The following is a 6,010-nucleotide window of genomic DNA, read 5'->3' on the forward strand; positions in this document are numbered from 1 at the left end:
CAACAAGGACTGCATTGGTGATCGACAACACACTTTGCATTCAATAACCAAATATATGAACAGATCAATGGACCACCTATGGGCCCACCCATCGCTGGGCTCATAGCAGAAGCAAATCCAACCCAAACTCTGGATCAGATATGTGGAGGACACTTTTGTTATCATTAAGAGAACAGAAATCAAGAACACACACTGGATTATGAAATCCATGCTCACCAGGATCAGATTTACACGAGAGGATGGTAGAAAGAACACAAAACAGTGAATGTACCTCAAGAAAAAGTCAAACACACCAACCAGGTCCTGGACTACAACAGCAACCACCCGAATACACGCAAGAGAAGCTGCATTAGGGACCTGTTCAAAAGGACTACAACACACTGCAACACTCCCGAACTACGAAGGGAAGAAAAACACCTCTACAGATTATTTGCCAAGAATGAATATCCCCACAACTTCATCCTAACAGACAAACAACGCAACAAGAACATGCCATGACTTAACTCACTAGCAATGCTAAATTGCATTTTTTTAAAAATCTCAGATCTAACAGGCAGACTTCTCCACTCCCTGGGATTCATGTCAGCCCATAAATCAACTGCCACACTCAGACAACAACTCACCAAGACAAAAGACCCTGCACCCATCATGTGCAAGACTAATGTAATTTACAAGATTCCTTGCAAAGACCGCATGAAACACTATACAGGATGAACAGGCAGACAACTAGTAATCCAGATCCACAAACACCAACTTGCCACTAATCGCCATGACCAGCTGGCCCTAGTAGCCACACACACACAGGACAAGGACCACAAATTTGACTGGGATAACACAACGATCATAGGACAAGCCAAACAGAGGACAGCCAGAGAAATTTTAGAAGCATGGCACTCATCCACAGACTCCATCAACAAGCACATATACCTAGACCCAATATACTGGCCACTACAATGAACTACTGGAAGTAGCAGGAATGGAACCAAATAACTTCCAGAAGACAGTACAGCAGCGCTTCACAGGAGGCTCCAAAGCCCTGAAGATGTCACCGAGACAGGGACACAAATATCTGCAAATCAACTTCGCAGCTCAGCGAACATACCCACAACTACCTCATTAATAAACCACTGTTTATCCATACAACTTGAAATTAATCCACCTCTTCCAAAATCCTTCAAAACCTAATCTTAATAAAAATGCAGCATCTTTTGAACAAAATACAAATACATATTCAAATTAGATATTTCAATAATTCTTAGTCCTCCCAATTAAAAAAAATGTTAGTGCATTAAAATAGCACATACAAATACAATAATTGTAGTTTAAGTTAAGACAATTCCACCTACATGCAAATCACAAACCTATATAACCTGCGGTTTCATATTAAAGTGAATGTTCGAGCAAAACAAAAAAATAAGAGCAGCGGGGTTTCATCAGCATGAAGTGTTCCCATCAAAATCAGACGGGCTCAGGGTTAAAACAGGCGTAGGGTTAAAAATTAAACATTATGGCAATGGCAAATATCAGAACAAGCTGTTTTATCATTCTACTCTTGCGGAACTAACAGTTAAATCAACGAATAGATGGATCTTTCAGAAGGTGGAACCTCCAATTGGTGCTGAAATGGTTAATATCCAAGAATATAGTGAAAAGCGGACTCGACAATCCTGGGTTGATGGACTAGACTGGAATACCGACTAGACAGTTGTCCAGACAAACGCAGGGGTACAGACACCAACAAGCATCAGGCGTGATGCCCTCCACAGCTGAACTGCGGGGTAAAGTCAGAGCTATGGCTGGTGCGAAACAAAAAAAAGAGACACTTGCAAAGCTGCATCACTGCGCGAAACGAAACCACACGCGCACACAAAATGAGTACATAGAGGATAACTTGAGGGTTTTGGTTCTGAAAAGGAACCCGGGTGGGGGAAAAAGGGAGAGAAGCTCAGAGAGCCCGAGGTTAACCGTTCCCCCCCTCCAGCTCGGGGGACCCCTGCCCAGAGCACATACAAATCAGACAGACCAGGACATGAAGCCGCTCCAAACAGAGCTAGCTTAGCGGGTCCGACTGTAAGTGGGCGGCTCCCGGTCATCTTGGCCGCGGAGATTGTTTTGGGAGGGAGGGGGGGATGTAAGAAGGAAGCGGCACACACCGCCGTCCAGAGCTGTCGCCCGCTATCATTCACTTTGGACGGAGGAGTTTTTTTTTAAACAAAAAAGGAAATTGACAATTCAGCAATCACTATTCGGTTAACCGTCGGCCATCAGTTCGACTCTGCGTTCACCCACCGGGTAGAGCCGATGATTTCGATTCCGATGTTACCGTCCCCTGCCTCCCCATAAGTGAGCACTGAGCCTCCTGCCGGCCGCCATTTTCCGCCGGGTCGCGGCCCCCCAGCAACCGCCCGTCCCGCGCTGACTGACAGCCAGGCACAAAACAACCGTGGCCTCCTATTGGCCCAATGCCAAGACATTCCGGCTGCTGATTGGTCGGGATGCGCAGGGGAGGCGGGGCTAACGGCCCTTCGGCGCACTGTAACCCTTCAAAGGACCGAGGTGTCTCTGAGGAAATGTTCGCTTCCCCTGTCTCCACGGGTGATGCCTGAACAGGTGTGATTTTCAGTATTTTTTTTTGTTTTCGGTACAGATCATAACATCTGCAGTAATTTGCTCCGACGTTAATTCTTCGAAATTTGCCTCCAGGAAGACTCATTTCTGTGGTAATGTCCCTACCTCTGGACCAGGTGGCCCAGGTTCAATGTCCCATCTGCTCTAGAGGTGTGTAATAGCGTTGATTTAGACAAAATCAATCATGCTTTACTTCACTACCCACCCTCCCATTGTACATGAGCGATTTACATGGAATACCTTTTGAAGTTTGATTTAGGAAATGCTACAGCAATCAACCAACATTAATGTGTTTATGATAGGTAATCCTTTCTGAAATGTCGGTGGAGCATTTGAGTTAATTACGTGCAGACTTTTGCATTCATATAATGCCTTTCATGATCCGCCTGAAAGGATGATAGAGGCAGGTACCATCAAAATCTCTAAAGAGCAGTTGGATGATTATTATTCAATCCCTACAGTGTGGAAACAGGCCCTTAAGCCCAACAAGTCCACATGGACTCTCGAAAAAGGAGTCACGCAGACCCATTTCCCCATATTTACCCATGTTTAATGCACCTAACCTGCACATCCTTGAACACAATGGCCAATTTAGCATGGCCAATCCACTTAACCTACACATTGCAGGGAGAATATGCAAACTCCATACAGAATCGAACCCTGATTCCCTGGTGCTGTGAGGCAGCAGTACTTACCACTGTGCTGCCAAACAATAGCGTACAAGGTTACATGCCAAGTGTTGGAAAATGGGACTAAAGTTTGATGATTGCCATAGACATCATTAGCCAATGGACCTCTTTCTGTGCTGTAAAATGTAATAATGTCCAAGAGTACTTGTCAGCCAGTAAAACACTTCTTGATGTGTAGTCACTATTGAACTGGAGGAATAAACTATGTGTAACTTTGTTATCACTGTGGCTCAGTCAGCTGCTTTCTTGCCTGAGTGGAAAGGATTGTGATCGAAAACACAGTGCAGAGACTTCAGCAAAAACATCCAGGTCACCACTGGGGAACTGCTACACTATTAGAGATTCTGTGTTTTAGAGATGTTAAATCCAGGTTCCAACCTGATTTTCATGAAAGATCCCATAGGACTATTTCAATGAAGAGCATAGGATATATTTCTGGACGATATTTATTCATCAGTAATCTTCACAAAAACAACATGCCTGGTTATTTTAATATCACTGTTTGTAGACACTTGCTGCATATACTATATAAATAGTAAAGTCTGTGAAAACACATTCTTGCGAAAGTTACAATAAGTACAGTATAATTCTTTATTTTATTTCAGCAATTCTAGTGTTAATTGGAAGTACTAAACTTGTCAGAAATTACTGTTCCTTATTTCAAATGCTTTGAAGTTAAGTCAATAAGGACATAACAATAAATAAGATACCTTTTCACCTTTTAAAATAACAGAAATTATAATGTACATCTGATACTTCACTGGAATATTATGAAAGGATCTTGAAGGACCTGCCTCAAGATTTCTGCTGTAAAACATCTGCAATAAAGCTATCCAATGAGACCAAAAAATATATTCTGAATACTGCAATACTATACTGGTGATGTCATATGCCAACTCACTGCAAATTAAATAAATCTTTCACTTGAATGTTTATATAGGATTGCTTTTTCTGTTCTCAGATCAAACACTTTGTTCAAAGTAGTTGCAAGTATATTTTCTTTTAGTTCTACAAAAGTAATTGAAACCTCCTTTCCATAGTTAGTTGCTAGCTACATTGCAATTCACTTATGGACTTAATATGTCAGATATTGCTAACTTTTAATAGGGCAGATATTACTAACTTTTAATCTGCCAAACAGTACAGAACAATTCCAAAATGACTATGCCAGCAACAATCATTTTACATTACTGTATTTACCATTAAAGGAGAAAGATATTTGACTCTCTGGAAATCTGTAATAGTGGAAGAATATTCTCGAGATGTTTAAAAGTTTCCCTCCGTTTCCAGTCAAAATGTATATGCTTTAACAGTCTAGTAACATTTGAGTAATGTTCATTTTTTTTGCACTTGTAACTTGTCCAAATGGATTTTCTTCATCTATGACCCTTGGCAGTTAGCGTCTGTGGGTTTTACTGACAATAGAGAACATCATCATTACTGTCATAAAATGTTTCCCTGTGCCAATTCTCTTCATTGGCCGACCATGGATTTGGCCATTTTCCAGGGTCAACATTTAGAGAATAATTCCTACTTGCATCATTGGACCCAGCACCATGGTGGCTGAAAAATTACTGCTAAACACTTCAGGCGCTCGCAGCTGTGGACTTAAGCCAATTGTTTTCGTGGCAGCTGAAAGGAGACCTTTTCAAATTTAAGATTTGAATTTGGAGCAGTATAATTGATCACTCCTTGCTTCACGCAGCAACATGACATGCTAACAATATGGCATTAATGATGTATAGTACATCAATACATCATTTTAACACAAAGATTCACACTGAACTGGGAAGTCCCAGATGTGATACTGAGCATTAGGAAACTTGCAGTATATTTCCCTGGTCCTAGCTCACTCCAAAACCACAGAAGCTATTGTTGAAAAATGGGCAAAGGTCTTCCGAAAATTGTCCCTTATTTTTCTTACATCATAAACATACAAATTACACTAAGGCTTTGAATTGCCTTTGAGCATTCACTCATGAATACATCACAATTTAATGCATTTTAGTTTGCTAACTCATTTGAAGTTTGCTTTGTTCAAATAACATTTAAAATTTGGTCATCTAGTTTTTTTTATCATTCACAGATGTAAGTGTCTCTTGCTAGGTCATCATTTATTGCCCATCCCCAATTTCCCTTTACAGTCCACTGGGGTTATGCACAGCCACAGAACTATGAGGCAGGGACTTCCAGAATTCTGACACATTAGCAATGAGAAAATGACAATCTAGCTTCCAAGTCAAGATAGTGCGTGGGTTGGAGGGACATTTGCAGGTGGTGGTGATGTCCTTCTACATACTAGAGGTTGCAGGTTTGGAAGGTGCTATCAAATGAGCTTTTGTGAAATATTACCACAAGATCATAAGACACAGGAACAAAAATTTGACTATACAGCCCATTGACTCCACCATTCAGTCATGGCTGATAGGTTTCTCAACCCCATTCTCTTGCTTTCTCCCTGTACCCCTTGATCCCCTTGATACTCAAGAACCTATCTATCTCAGTCTTAAATGTACTCAATGACCTGGCCTCCACAGTCATCTGTGGCAATGAATTTCATAGATTCACCACCCTCTCTGCCTGAAGAAGTTTCTTCTTATCTCTATTCCAAAAAAGTCTTCCCTTTATTCCAAGGCTATGTTCTTGGGTCCTAGTCTCTCCTACCAATGGAAATCTCTTCCCAACATGTATTC

The 6,010-nt window shown here is 41.4% G+C and overlaps 1 protein-coding gene across 2 annotated transcripts in view; it reads right to left on the reverse strand.

Moving 5' to 3' along the window:
* LOC140491446 (protein-tyrosine sulfotransferase 1-like) overlaps window positions 1-2,418 on the reverse strand; it is a 68,919-nt gene extending 66,501 nt beyond the window's left edge. For both annotated transcript variants that reach the window (XM_072589622.1, XM_072589623.1), the window contains exon 1: window positions 2,290-2,418. The gene's annotated coding sequence lies outside the window, so the exon portion shown is untranslated. The remainder of the gene's footprint in view (window positions 1-2,289) is intronic.
* Window positions 2,419-6,010: the final 3,592 nt, after the last annotated feature.

This window comes from Chiloscyllium punctatum, chromosome 19 (assembly GCF_047496795.1).
Source record: "Chiloscyllium punctatum isolate Juve2018m chromosome 19, sChiPun1.3, whole genome shotgun sequence".
NCBI lineage: Eukaryota > Metazoa > Chordata > Chondrichthyes > Orectolobiformes > Hemiscylliidae > Chiloscyllium > Chiloscyllium punctatum.